Source organism: Electrona antarctica (genome assembly GCF_951216825.1).
Source record: "Electrona antarctica genome assembly, chromosome: 9".
NCBI classification, from domain to species: Eukaryota; Metazoa; Chordata; class Actinopteri; order Myctophiformes; family Myctophidae; genus Electrona; species Electrona antarctica.
This window is the reverse complement of record NC_136790.1, coordinates 53,894,584-53,910,310: the sequence shown is the minus strand read 5'-3', so window position 1 is coordinate 53,910,310 and position 15,727 is coordinate 53,894,584. Positions and strand designations below refer to the sequence as shown.

Here is a 15,727-nt window from a genome sequence, read left to right as displayed (position 1 = left end):
GGCCATTCAAGCTGCAAGCGGAGCCTGCAGCACCACCGTTGTCCAGGTGGAGCCTGCAGCACCACCGTTGCCCAGGTGGAGCCTGCAGCACCAGAGTATGTGTGTGTGTGTGTGTGTGTGTATATATCCATGCTAAACCCCTTATCCCTAAAAAAACATTTTTTGAATAGTTAAAATAAATCTACAAAAATAATCTACATCGACACGTTGTGAGCTTGTAGATTGGCTATTTTAACTATTCAAAAATGTTTTTCAAAATAGTAAAACAAAAAAGGCAAAGTAGTTAATTAGGGATAAGGGATTAGCATGGATGAAAATAGAATATAGTTGACTTAGCTGTTAGCTCAGCAGAAAGAATGACTCGTCTCTCCTAATCCAGGGCGCTCTCCGTGAACTGATCGATATACTGGCGCTTCATTTCTGCTCCTCATCCGTCTCTCCCGCAAAATATGAACGCTTTTTGGATCATATATCGTATAAATTAAAACGATAGCAATGTAAGCTAGCAATGTAAAGCAAACTATTTTTAGCGGATTGTTTCCGGTAGTCGGTAGACATGTCACGGTGTCCAGTGTTACCGGTGGGCGGGCACGCCACCGAGTACATTACTTGCACACAGATAGCACCGGTTTATTTATTTTTTTAATAATAGATATTTATTTTCTCGTGTACCCTATAAAACCACTTCAGTTCATTTTTGTGTGGCACCCGTGTGCTTATAAGCAGGTTATCAATACTTTAGTCAGATAACAGGTTGTACAATTATTATTATTATTATTATTATGAAGAGAACAGACAGAAGTGATCTGCTCTTCAACGGGGCTACAGGCAGGCAGCAGCCAGAGCGGAGCTGTCTGAGCACACATCAGCATGGTGTCAGATTTCACTTTCGCTTTGGTGACAGGTCTTAGCTGCATTCAGTAGACTGACAGGAAATGGGGGAGAGAGATGGGGGGGTGATATGCAGTAAAGGCCGTCAGGATCGGGAGTCGAACCCACGGCACACTGCCAGACTGGATTACCAGCCAAGGTGCCTGGACCGCTAAGCCACGGCCCAGGCCCTTCCACAATGTTTTAGTGTTTTATTTACTCACAATAACCTGTAGCAATGGTGCGCTCTCAATTCATCCTGTAATGATGTCCTGTTAGCGTCTTGATCAACGCTGATGAAGGCTATGTGATTGTGAGCTGCCTGAAACACGTGCGTTGTTGGTCTCGGTGAGGAAAATAAAATTATGAAAAGAGTTCTGCTGGAATGTTTATCTTCTAGTTGCATTTTTTTGACCGTGCCTGCCTATACTGCCTAAAGCCTCGACGTAAGTTACTATGGGAATTAAATGGTAAATGGTGCATTTATATAGCGCCTTTATCCAAGGCGCTTTACATAGATTGTGCATTACATTCACCCATTCACACACACATTCATACACCGATTGCGGCGGAAGCCATGCAAGGTACCAACCAGCACATCGGGAGCAATTTGGGGTTCAGTGTCTTGCGCAAGGACAGTGTCTTGCCCAAGGACACTTCGACACGTAGACAGGAGGAGCCGGGATTTCGAACCGCCGACCCATGGATCATTGGACGACCTGCTCTACCTCCTGAGCCACAGTCGCCCCAAATTAGATAAGTGCAAGCTGCGCTGTTGTAGTTTCTGTTTCTAAACTTTCTGGATCAATGCCAGGCAGGTCTATTAGGACACCTAGTGGTTGGATTCGGTGTTACCGGTTTTGAGAAGCACGGTGTAAACGGTGGGGAAATTCTAGCACCGCGACAGGCCTAGTTTCCGGGTCGTGGGGTTCAGAGTAAAAGCGGCCATGTCTGTGGGAATTGTTGCATTATAATAGAAATGTGCATGCATGTGTGGTCAGTGCCATCTGGTGGACATTTGAGTCAGTGCATAATGTGACGTACTTTCACTTTCAAGAACTAACGTGTATGTTTTACTTTTAAGATTCCAGTAAGGTGGGGTGTATTTTGTATCCAGTAAAACGTCTTTAAAGTAATTGGGGGGTTTCTATATTTTTCTGTGTATGTTTAGTGGGACTTTTGGGGTTCTAATTATTATATTCTACCGTAAGATAGTCTACTGCGCATGCGCGACCCGTTATACAGTCTACTGCGCATGCGCAACAGGAGTTTGATGTCCGCTGTGTGTTTGTTAGCTCATTCCATCTTTGAGCATCGTGAGTGACAGCCGGTAAGATTACATGGGGAACTATGAGCGTACATTGTGCGACAAACAAACCCCATTTATTCATTGTGCATGTATTATGTTTTAGATAGTATTGCATGGTAGTAATTGTTGTTTCCTATTTGTTTGTTTCCTACTGTAGGTTTATAACCTGATCACTTTTTGTGCAGTGTTTAGTTGGTGTGAGTGTGTTGTATGTGAACGGCGATACATGAATAAACCAGATAAAAGACACTGATGTCGAGTTGTTTCCAACGGTCCGATGCCAAAGAAATATCCAGTACAAGGAAGACTATTTTCTTGCATAGAGTGTGTGATTGAATAGTAAAACGTACAGTTATAAACCGTCGTCGCCGTACGAAGACGACACGACGTGGGACCGGACAACGTGAGCGGTGGCCAGGCTGCAATGAGCGAGGAGCAGCCCAGAGGAGGACCGAACCGTTGCCGATCTACTGCACGACAGAGGACCTCGTGCAAAACTTGCTTTGGACCACAGTTGTAGATAAAACTGTGTGTAAAGAGAAGTGATTGTGACTGTTTCTGCTGCTGTTCACAAGGTATTGTTTCGTGGAAGTGAAGCTAATGTTGCTAACTGCTGGTGCTAGATGATAAACATTGACTGTGAAAGCTAATGCTAACTAGCCGCAGAAAGGAGCTACATTGCCAAACAAAGGCTGGGTGCTTTGCAAGGTAACGCTAAACCAATGCTAACTAGCTGCAGGAAGGAGCTACATTGCTAAACAAAGGTTGCTTTGCAAGCTAATGCTAAAGAGCCACAAGCTAAGCCTAGGAGCTATGTTGCTGAGCTGGACAATAGACTGTGACTTTGTGTGCTAAAGGGGCTAACTAAACATAAGCTTGCTATATCTGTGAAGCCTCATTTTTTGCTATCCTCTAATCGGCCGGCTGCTAACCCAGAAGTAAGCTACAGTCGACGGAGGGAAGGCTACAAAAGGTAAAATGGCGGACATGGAAGACCGTAAGAAGAAGCGAGCTACGGTGCAAGCTGCGTTTACAAAATATCATAGACAGTAGAGTCTCTTATGCAGAAGACACAGCACTAGTCAAAGAGCTAAGACAGCTCAGGGCAGGGTTTGCTACACTCCTCGATGTCACTGAAGACTACGTCGCTGCTTTAAATGAAGTAGGCGATAGTTCATGTGTGGTGATTGCGGACGATGTTTACAAAAAGAGAGATGCCTGTAGTCGAAGGTTGATAGCAACGGAGGACCGTGTCAAGGAGGCCCTATGGTCTCGCTTTGTGGAACAAGCAGTAACGGCTCTAGAAGAAGGGTTTGAGAGTGCGTATGAGGAAACAAAGAGACACTGTTCACGAAAGGCTTCCGGAGAGCGACGAAGCGGTGAGGACGACGTGCTTCGTGCAAAGCTTTACGCATTAGAGGAAGTTGTGCGTGAATGGAATGGATTTGTCCCCCGAGACAAAGCAGACAGGATGTGGAAACATGTCCGGGAGCTAAGAGAAAAGAAACAGAGACTGATGGTTGATTGGGCGTGCGTGGAAAGTGACAAGGAGGAAGAGGAAGAAGAGGATGGAAGCGTAGATGGAAAGCCAGCTGGAGAGGCGGTAGAGGGCAGCATGAAAGGTCCTGACCCACCTGGAAGCGGGCAGATGAAGGCTGCCGATGATAGCTCTACACTACCTGGAAAAAGTGACAGTGCTCCTCAACCTACCAGCCCTCCTCAAACCAGCAGTGGGCCAACGACGGCTGCCTCGCCACCACCACCAGTGTTCTCCTCAGTTACAAGGCAGTCAGAGAGGGGGCTGTCGTTCAATCTATTGCCGACCTCTGCTAGCACGCCACGGCATCCGGATACCCGCACAGCGCCACCTAGAGACTATGGTACATTGCACGGTGGTGTCGCACACCACAGCAGTTCCGGTGTGTCTTCCGGAGGAGGGAGCAGCTACCAGGGAGCCAGACCGAGAATAAAGCTAGCAGCCTTGAGTCTGCCGAAGTTCACTGGAGACAGAAGGAACTACTGTCGCTGGCGTAAGAACTGGTTAAGCCTCCAGGCACTGGCAGAGCCCTCAGGGTCAGAAGAGTGCAAGCTGTTCCACCTGTTGGACAGTATGGAGGGGCCGTTCAGAAAGGTTCTCAGGTTAGATCACTGTAGAACCGCAGATGATATTTTCAGGCTCCTGAATAACCGATATGGGAACAAGGAGGTTACCGCTCGCCTGATCATAAAGGAGCTTGAAGACTTGCCTGCTGTTAAGGGCAACCAGCCTAGACTAACCATAGAGCTAGTACAGGCGGTGGAGAGGGCATTGTTTGATCTGCAAGATCTTGACATGGTGGATGTCATAAAGAATAGAATGACCGTCGCTTCCATAGAGCAAAAGCTACCTCTGTCTATCAGAGAGAGGTGGTTCATTTATGAGCGGGAGACCTTGAATGGAGTTACCCCAGAGACTTATTTCGAAATACTTTTTCAGTTCCTTAAGGAGCATGAGGAGGTCCTCGAAAGGCTGGCGGGGCTGGAACTTGAGAGCCATGCTAATGAAAGGCCTAGCTACCGAGAGGGACCAAGCGACAAAAGACCGGGAAAGCAATCAGTCACCAGGGCGACAGCGAGTGAGGTGAAAGAGTCCCCGCGGGAACCCTGCACCATGTGTGGGGAGGCTGGACATGAGAAAAGACTTTTCCGCTGTAAGGCTTTCAGGAAGGCTACTCTGTCAGAGAAGAGAGCTCTGGTGAAGAAGGAGAAAGCATGTCCCAAGTGCCTGGGTTCTCATGGGGTCGATGGTGCATGTAATTTGAAATTCCTCTGCAATAAGGAGGAGTGCGCTCCGGCAGATCACCATTACTTCCTCTGTTCCAGATCGGTGGGGAAGAAGGAAGCTAACAGGGAGGAACCCAGAGCGGAGAGAAAGAAAGGATCTCGTGGCCCAACGGAGGAACAAGAGGCTCTCTTTGCTGGGTTGAACCTAACCCCTGAACAGTTGAACGCTGTCAGGCAAGCGTGCACTAACGTAACCTCAAGAGCCTGTGCTTGAAGGGGTCTTGCAGAAGAAAGTGACTTAAAGGAGCATCCTGTCCTTATGATGCTCGTGGACGTTGCAACCAAAAGGGGAGACTACTTAGGTGCTTTAATCGATCTCGCCTCCGACACCAATTATATTACACACCAGGCCGCTGAAAGACTGGGACTGACCGGGGAGCCGATCACTCTGGTTGTGTATGGTGTTGGAGAGATGGCGGTGAGAGTCGATACGAAGAGGTATCTCGTAACCATGAAAGTGTGGACTCCACGAGGGACGTTGGGTTGGCACCCGAGACTGCAGAGAGTCGGCGACCTTGTGCTGTGGGACGGTCCTTTGGGGAAGACGGTGAGTGGAGCACATCCCGACCTCTTTGAGGAAGTGCAGGTGACGACACGACATTCGTTAACTAACTTTGCACGCTCCATGAGGACGGTAGCTGTGAAAGTAGAAGAACACCTCACAAGAGACCTGGGAGAGAGAGGCCGGGTAGTAGTCAAGTCGACTGCTGCAAGCAATAAAGAGGTCTTTGAGTGGCTGAAGTGGGACAGCATCGGGGCAGCCTGTGAACCTGTCTGCGGGGGTTGTCGATGTGGTGGGTGTCCTCCGGGGGGAAAGGAGATGTCGTTAGCAGACGAAAGGGAGTTGGAGATCATCAAGGCGGGCTTGACCTTCAGGAAGAAAGATGCGCACAGTGAGGAGTCCCACTGGGACGCAAAGTACCCCTGGAGGGAGGATCCTGCGTCGCTCCCTAATAACCGGAAGGCGGTTGAAGCGACGTTTCTGAGAACGGAGAGGCGTCTTGAGAAGGAACCCGTATGGAGGGAGGCCTACGTCAAGCAGATCCACGAGATGGTTGACAGAGGCGCGGCAGTAAAACTGACTAAGTCCAGGATGGAAGAGTGGTCCGGGGCGGTTTGGTGGGTGAGTCATTTAACTGCACCCAACCCGCACTCTGTCACCACTCCGGTGCGCATCGTTTGGGACAGCAGCCAGGAGTACAGGGGTGTGAGCCTAAACAGCATCCTGCTGAAGGGACCAGATGTGCTGAATCCCATCCGGGCTGTACTACTCAGATTCAGAGAGGGAGAACATGCTGCTATTGGCGACATAAGAAAAATGTACAATTCGGTATGGCTAGAACAAGAAGTACATGTACACCGCTTCCTCTGGAGAGACTCGCCACAAGACCACTACGCAGTTGTTCGGGTAAACATGGGGGACATGCCAGCCGGATGCATAGCGCAAGTGGCTATGAGAGAGACTGCTAGTCTGCCGCAGTTCTCTCACCTTGTGGATGAGAGCAGAGTCATCGAAGAGAACAGCTATGTCGATGACATCCTTGTGTCACTAAATGACCCGCACAGACTTGAGGTGATCTTGGAGTGAGTGGAAACCATACTAAAGACTGGTGGCTTCCATCTCAAGCCCTGGGTCCGATCTGGGCGTAGTGGGAGGACCACTACGACAGAACCCAAGCCTGTGACACTTGTCCTACCGAACCAGCTCAAAGAGGAAGACAACAAGGCGCTGGGAGTAGGCTACCTCGTCGAGGACGATAAGCTGTTCGTCATGGTGTCCATCAATTTTTCACGAAGGAAGAAAAAGATGAGAACAGAAGAGGACCTGACAGAGGAGGAAATCGTGGAGAGGACCCCTAACCCGTTGACGCGACGTGTGCTTCTTAGCCAGGTTGCAGGACTATACGATCCGCTTGGTCTAGTAACGCCGCTAAAACAGAAGGGAGTCATTCTCGTAAGGTGAGCCTTACAAGAAGCTGGCATGCTAACTAAGGACACCTGGGACGAACCACTATCGGACGAGCTCCGTGGGAAGGCAGTGGAGCTGTTCGGGGAGTATGCACGGTTGAGCCGTATCACATTCCATAGGTGCATTCCGGCTGGAGGGGCAAGCCGTGGGGAATTACATTTTCAGATGGGAGTTGTGATTCCTTCGGAGCGGTGATGTACCTGCGATGGAAAACCTCTGATGGTGTGATCTGCCGGCTGGTGGAGTCAAAAGCAAAGCTGACACCGATCGACCTGAAAGGCGACTCTGTCAAAGCAGACTGTGCGGAGCGGTGTTCGCCACACGCCTGAAAGGATACGGGCTGAAGCATGGAAAGTTGGAAGTGGAGAGGTGGTACCATTTTGTAGATAGTCAGACGGTACTAGGCGCTATCCAGAGAGAGAGCTACGGCTTTCAGACATTTTTCGCCAACCGTATCGGTGAAATCCAAAGGGCTGGTTCCGTTACCGACTGGTGGTGGATACCTGGACCGTTAAACATTGCTGACTTATTCACGAGGGGCTGCTGCTCCCCATAATTGCTGAAGGAGGATTCCGTTTGGCAAACTGGCCCTAAACTTTCTGGCCGATCCTGTTGAAGAGTGGCCCATGATGTCCGCCTCGGATGTGGCTGCTGCTGCTAGGGACGCGGTGAACAAACTTCAAAGGAAGGCCTTCTCTGCTGTTACCACGAGAGCTCAGGCCAGGATGATGCCGGTTCCCGTCAATCTTAATGAGGCAAAGAAAGTCAAAGAGGATGATGACGTGCCTCAAAAGTCCTCTGAGGCGACAGTATCGCCATCGGGGGCAAGCCTTGACCCCACGAAACTTTGGGGCGCTGCGCTTGTAGACCAAGTGGACCCAAAGAAATTCAGTTCGCTCACCAAGCTCTGCTGTATAATCGGCTGTGTCATGAGGGCAGTGTTGGTGATGTTCCGGATGGAGGTGAAGTCCCAGAGCCTCTTGGAGACAAGATCCCGGACGCCAGTAAAGTGGGGGGCGTTGTCGGTGGCAGAGCGCCAGTTGGCGTTTGAAGAACTGTGCCTGGCGGCACAGGAGGGAGTGGAGTTCCCTGTCACGACTTTGAACAGGCTCGTCGTTCAAAGAAAAGAACTCTGGTCTATTACTATGCCACGGCCGAGTCCAAGCCATAGCTGAAGGGAAGTCTGGTGTGCCATTGATCCCCTACAAGGAATGGATCAGCGTCCTTCTGACCGAAGACGCCCACAGGGCCAATCATGAAGGAGTGGCTGGGACTCTCTTACGGGTACGAAGGAAGGCGTGGATAGTGCAAGGACCAAGGGTTGCTCGTAACGTGATCGACTCCTGCTTGCACTGTCGGAAGAACAGGGCAAAAATGTGCCACCAAGTAATGAGTGACCTCCCTCCCGAACGCACAAGGCCTGCTGCACCGTTCGAATACACTACTTTGGATCTCTTCGGCCCATATACCTTCAGGGATGCGGTGAAGAGGAGAACCTGCGGGAAAGCCTGGGGTATAGTGTTCTGCTGCATGGCATCAAGAGCGATGCATGCTGATGTAGTGGAAGACCTCTCAACTGACGGCTTCCTGAAGGCATACCTACGCTTCACCGCCCTTAGGGGCCATCCTCGGAAGCTCTGGTCCGATCAAGGGACGACCTTTGTGGGGGCTAAACCAGCGCTAGAAGAACTGTACAAGTTTCTAGCAAATATTGATAAGGAAAAGGTGCAGAGGAAAGCTGCCGAGTCTGGGACAGATTGGTCCTGGGCGTTCCACCCACCAGACTCTCCGCATCGAAATGGGGCAGCGGAAGTGGCAGTTTGTGTGGTGAAGAAGGCTTTGAGCAGCGTAGGAGAGGGAAGTAACTTTACAGCACTGGAGTTCCAGAGGCTTCTATTCCTGGCTGCCAACTTATCGAACGAAAGACCTATCGGTGCCAAGGCTCAGCTGCAAGATGAGACAGTCTCCCCCAACTCCCTCCTGCTGGGACGTGCAGGGCCCAGTAGCGATTCCAGAGGGTTTGAGTCTACTACCTACCCGTTCGTCCGTCTGAGGGCGATACAGATTGAAGTAGACAAGTTCTGGGGGCGATGGAGCCAGTTGGCGGGGTCCAGGACTTTTCAAGTGGCACACCCCAGCTAGAAACGTTGCCGTGGGGGACCTGGTCTGGTTGGCTGACCAGAAGGCACTCCGGGCCCGGTTCCGGTTGGGTCGGGTCGTGGAGGCGTGCCCTGATGAAAGAGGTGTCGTCCGAGACGTGAAGGTGAGGACATGTCATAGCCTTCCCGTCTCCGCCGGTCACTCCAGACGTGAGCAGCACAGTGTCGATTGCCCCTCCACCATCCTTCACAGAGACGTAAGAAGGTTGGTGGTCCTTTTACCTGCGGAGGAGCAGGGAAAGAAGTAAAGGTTTCGGCAAAGACGGGTCCTGTCGGTGCGAGTAGATCCGGCTGTGACTTGGCATGGTTGATGTGTAAGACTGGGGCGTTGCAGCCTTGGACATCGGCTATGGTCGGTCAGCAGCTGGGATAGGTCGCATCCGCATGGCTTCTTAGTCTTAGAAGCATCATACGACGTCGGAGAGGAAGTGCCCGAAGATTTTACAAAGACTCTTACTTTGAGACTGTACTGAGCAAATTTTGTGTGGCCTTCTTGGGTTTAATAACCAGAAAACCAAGTGGGAGGTGTGGGAATTGTTGCATTATAATAGAAATGTGCATGCATGTGTGGTCAGTGCCATCTGGTGGACATTTGAGTCAGTGCATAATGTGACGTACTTTCACTTTCAAGAACTAACGTGTATGTTTTACTTTTAAGATTCCAGTAAGGTGGGGTGTATTTTGCATCCAGTAAAACGTCTTTAAAGTAATTGGGGGGTTTCTATATTTTTCTGTGTATGTTTAGTGGGACGTTTGGGGTTCTAATTATTATATTCTACCGTAAGATAGTCTACTGCGCATGCGCGACCCGTTATACAGTCTACTGCGCATGCGCAACAGGAGTTTGATGTCCGGTGTGTGTTTGTTAGCTCATTCCATCTTTGAGCATTGCGAGTGACAGCCGGTAAGATTACATGGGGAACTATGAGCGTACATTGTGCGACAAACAAACCCCATTTATTCATTGTGCATGTTTTAGATAGTATTGCATGGTAGTAATTGTTGTTTCCTATTTGTTTGTGTTTCCTACTGTAGGTTTATAACCTGATCACTTTTTGTGCAGTGTTTAGTTGGTGTGAGTGTGTTGTTTATGTGAACGGCGATACATGAATAAACCAGATAAAAGACACTGATGTCGAGTTGTTTCCAACGGTCAGATGCCAAAGAAATATCCAGTACAAGGAAGACTATTTTGTTGCATAGAGTGTGTGATTGAATAGTAGTCTTTCCGGCACCCCAGAGCTCCTATTTTGAAGGAATCCCGGCAACGGTTGTGTTAATAGCTATACTATATATATGATTATGGGTTCAAACTTGCTCTGCTATATTTTTGTAGTGTCACTAGCGGAAACAACATGGTGTGTGTGTGTGTGTCTCTGTCTGTCTGTCTGTTTGTGGGAGGCGCATAAGCTGTGCTTGAATAACCCTTTAGTCTTGTTAGAATAATACTAATAAAAACATCATTGTGTTTTACCTGAGAGTATTGCACCACATCTTCCTACGTAGTAATGTCAAAGTTGACTCACCAGTCTCCTCTTCCTGTTCATCTTTAATCTGTGGAGGGTGTGGTTCCTCCTGGACCAGACTGGATCTCCTCTCCTGTTGTTCCTCTTTAATCTGTGGAGGTTGTGGTTCCTCCTGGACCAGACTAGATCTCCTCTCCTGTTGTTCTTCTTTAATCTGTGGAGGTTGTGGTTCCTCCTGGACCAGACTGGATCTCCTCTCCTCATATTCAGATGAAACCTCTTTACACACAAACAGGAGGAGGAGAGAGAAGGTAGCATCAGCAGAGCAACTCAAATTGCTTTTGTCAACTAAAAGATGACATTTATTCTCCTATTTGTTTTGTCAGGATAACCATCATTTAAAAAAAAAAAAAGGCTTGAGTCTCTTCACAACGCCTCGCAGAGCAAGGCGTTGTGAGTAGAGCCCGACATCGGTCTCACCAATGTATCCGTCATTTTTGGCGCCGATGCCCGACATCGGACATTATTTCACTGATGTGGCCGAAGTTTTTTTTAATCATCATTAATGTAACCTACACATGTCTTTTAGAATGTAATAGGCTACGCCCTTATGAAACGCGCTCTTTTGGTTTGATATTAATTAATTTCTTTACAGCTGCAGAGAATATATTTAAAAGGCACTGTGCGCGCCGTGCCTGTGACTCTGGAGCCTAGCAGAAAACTCTGCCCTGCGAGTGACTGTCATAAATGGAAGTCCAGCTGTCATTCCGGGCCCCTCGCCCTGAGAAAATGTGTGCAGCCCGTGAAAAGATATGAGAGATGTTTGAAAAGATCAGATATTTGAATAATAATAAAATAAAGAATTTTCTGTCTGAACCTTTACATGGAAGTGAAACTAGAGGACAATATCTCACTCCACGTCGTTGGAATTATTTATTGGGCGAGTACAACTACAAACGGAGCGCAGAGCACATTTATGCCGTCCATGTCTCCTTGCTCACTGGGAGCGGAGGCATCCGATCTATGGCTGTGTTTACAGGAATATATGTAATTTATGTATGATCACAGACATTCTAGGGCTAGTATAACTACTGGTAAATGTAGTTCCGTCCAGCTAGTGTAATGCTACTGGTGTTGTTCAGAGTCTACTAACCTGCAGTGTGTAGATCGATGTCCATATCAAAATCAATGTCCAGCAGTTTGTTTTGTGTCTCCAGCAGAGTTTCTAGTGTCTCCATCTCTCTCTGGAAGAGGTTGACCATGAACTCTCCCACCGCGCTGAGGCGCTCCAACACAAACACTCTGACGCTAAGCTCCACACTACAAACATCAGCAGTGCCACGCTGCTGTTTGTCCACAACAAACAATATCTCCTCTCCCACCGACGCTAGCTGTTCATTTATCTTCAGCCGTACAGACTCCATTTGACGCTTTTCACCTCCTTTAGGAGACATTTCCACCAAGCTTTCTGTTCCTACTGTAATACAGAATGTGTAATAAAGGAACAAACATCAACAATTCCCGAGAGACACGACAATATGTTTGACTTGTTCAACAAGCAACGCCATCACCGTAATGGAAAACTAAACGCAGCCACGTGACGTGATGCAAACAAGCACTTCCGGGTCAAAGGTTTTCCACGCATGCGCAACAAAAGAATCCAGGCACTGTTGCCTAAATGCTTTCGCCTCCTGTTGGTGGGGGTGTGTAACTGATAGATAGATAGATAGATAGATAGATAGATAGATAGATAGATAGATAGATAGATAGATAGATAGATAGATAGATAGATAGATAGATAGATAGATAGATAGATAGATAGATGGATGCATCGGTGGCAGCCGTGGCCGAACGGATTGCGGAGCGGTCTTGATACCGGAAGGTCGCCAGTTCGAATCTGCGGTCCGACACGTTAAAATTACCACCGCTGAAGTGCCCTTGAACAAGGCATTGAACCACTACGATGAAATGTTCTATGAGCAGGGCCTGGCTGGAAACAAGTTCTTGAGCTTAGCCCAGATACCCTGGGTAAATATAGTAATCATTTCATTTCATTTCATACATTTTGCAACTGCCTTCGAATCTTCAAATAGACGATCTACAACCTTGTGTTGCGGTGTGACACGCTTTGAGCTTGTAGATCAGCATTTTGCACTTTTGACAATTTGAATCCATGATGCATTGATATTAAAAGGAAAAAGTACTTTGTAATTTGTCATTTTGAATACTTGAGTATGCGTACTTTGTCCACCACTGATGACTGGACATCAGGTAGTCTAAATTAGTACCTATTAGTAATTACCTAGAAATTATTACTGGCGGTTCATGAGCTGGCAGTTCATGATCTATGGCTGTTTTTCAATTGAGTGCTATAGTGCCACCCTTTGGCCAATGGTTGTGGGCTTTGACTCTATCTAAGCAGGGTGACATAGCCCTCTACCATAATGCCACATTTCATGAAAAACAACTGCATAGTTTGGCCTGGAGCGCTGACATAAGAAAACATGTATAATTCAAAATAGTGGGTGATCTTCACTGATCTAATGCATTCACATGGAATCAGGCAAGCGGTAGATGGCAAACAGCAAAACCTGCTGGAAGGCACGGTAAAAAGATGTAATATTTTAACATTGATGCCGTCTGCCGTTACCGTCACCGGATCTGGCTGCCAGGCTGCGTGCCGTCCTGTTCCGTTTACCGTCCTGCTCCCGTCCACTAAAAATACTTCCGGTTTGCCATCTACTGCTTGCCTGATTCCATGTGAATGCAGCATTAGCCAGGGTCAGAGGTCAAAAGTCAGAACACAAAAGTTGTTCGACATCAGGAGATGCATATGTCTATCAAAGTTTTATTGTTGGTTCGGTCAAACGGTTCATGAGCTATGCCTGTTCAAAGTTTGCATTTTCGATTGAGTGCTATAGTGCCACCCTTTGGCCAATGGCCGTGGGCTTTGCGTTCTCACTGTTTGGCATACCCCTCTGCCATATTGCCAAGTTTAACAAAAAACGATTGCACGGTTAAGCCAGAAATGCAATTTTGTTACTTCGGGTGCGGCCCCTTAAAAACAGACAACTACAATTAGGGACCATAGGCCATTTAGCTTGGCCCCTTAATAACTGAACTGGAGACACCCCCAAAAAAATCATGTTTGAACTAGGGACTGGTCTCATAATATATTTTGTTCTTGTTTTTAGTTTTTCTTTTGGAGGTTACAAAAATACCAGATACTCTGTATAGACTGTCATCATGGGAATGTGTCGCCGCACTAAGAGGTGTTGGTATAGAAAGAGTGAGACCACAGCATGTCATGATGGATCATCAATCCACATCTTTAATGTCAATCCTCCGGCCTGCCAGCCAGGAGAAGAGCTCAAAACACAGTGAACAGGAGTATAAATGTGGTCACTTCATGTACTGTATTCTAGGTCCACTGGTGACCGTTAAGAAAAGGCAGGCACAATCTGCTCAGTTCAAAGCTTGTTGAATGTGTGACTTATATAAATATCACGACAAAATGGTCGTGCATCTGTTCCCAATGAGGCAGCCTGCTCATATCTCACCTTTGGAGGAGAGCTGGCTTGCAGAGCATGGCTTAAAACTTAGGCTGATCGGCTGTGGGGCCAATAGGGCTATACTGTAGGCTACTGTATATTGATCACAACATGAACGCCAGACATGCATGCCTCGGTAACTCCAAATGTACCGTGAATCATTTAATATTTCATGACGACATATCATCACAAGAACGCATCAGTAGACTTACCATCTGACAAAGAAATTATAGCTGTGTCGTGTGTCCAGATTTGATCCATTTCCCCAGTCATACCGCCATATGACAGTGATATGATATTAATCAAATAATAATCATAAGCTCTGATGAAAGATATCAAGACCCGGCCCACAACAGCCCTGCCAATCAGGCTCAGCCCTGTTGGCACGACAGGTTGTGTGTCGGTCTGGCGAGTGGGAGACTGGGGTTCAATCCCCGCTACCTGCGAAACACTACATCTGCAAAGGGGAGTGAGTGAGCAATTGTTCAATAAAAATGGCTTTTATAATATTCTTGCCAAGTTGTATTAGCCTTTAGTCTTGAGGTCGAACTTAAATAAATTAACTTATTTCTCATTATACATGAGAGAAGGATATCCTACAGATTGTTACTTTATTAACCAGTGGATCCATCGGATAGGGGCTTGCTTGCCACAATAAGCTGATCTACAAGTTGTAACGCGGTGCGCAACAGACAAGCTGTTATCTTGTAGATCTGTCCATTTGTAACATGTTAGTAAGGTGTCCCGACAGCGACCATAAACATCATCACGTTAGATTAAATGGGTGTGTATGTTCTACGCGAGGCGGAACCTGCATGGTGGAAACGCTTGGTAAAGAGGGAGTCCGCTGACTGTCAGGTTCATGAGCTATACCTTTTTTATATTATAATTTTCACTTGAGTGCTATAGCGCCACCCTTTGGCCAATGGTTGTGGGCCTCACCGTTGAAAGTAGCATATATAGCCCTCTACCATATTGCCAAGTTTTGCGAAAACCGACTGCACGGTTAAGCCAGAACTGCAAGTCTTGGCAGCCTCAGCCGATCTGCGTTGCTGATGCAAATACATTAATAAATAAATTGTGCGTGGCTGCGGCGTGCGTCTGTGGGAACCGTTAGGGAGAACCAAAATGAATCTTTTTGGATGGGTACCCGGTTCCCCAGCATGTTGTTATCGGTTCCTGCTTGGTCACGAGGTTCGGTACCCACCCCTCCCCCGACCCTCTTTCCATATTGCAGAATTTCGTGGAAGACGACAGCACAGAACTGTCAAAACTGTGAAAAATGGCACGATCTGTACGAACAATAAGGGATCTTTTCCCCATCGGACTTGACCCCAAATAATTATAACAACAACAACAACAACAACAAATAATAATAATAATAATGGATGTAATTCAAATAATAATAATAATACCTTGAGTATAGGTAGTTGGCCTACAGGTTAAAGAAAAAAATAAAAATGAGAAAAACTGTAGCAGTTGTAGGCAGTGTGCAGAATATGAAAGAACCTTCATTCCAATGGACGCAAAATAGTTATTTATTTAGTCACAAGCTCTTTTTAGTACTTTTACCATTGGTT

General features: G+C 47.4%; 1 protein-coding gene across 1 annotated transcript in view; it reads right to left on the bottom strand.

The window, feature by feature from the left end:
* LOC306930349 (uncharacterized protein) overlaps positions 1-11,999 on the bottom strand; it is a 58,487-nt gene extending 46,488 nt beyond the window's left edge. The window contains exon 1 of the mRNA XM_079511275.1: positions 11,750-11,999. The gene's annotated coding sequence lies outside the window, so the exon portion shown is untranslated. The remainder of the gene's footprint in view (positions 1-11,749) is intronic.
* Between the last annotated feature and the right edge of the window lie 3,728 nt (positions 12,000-15,727).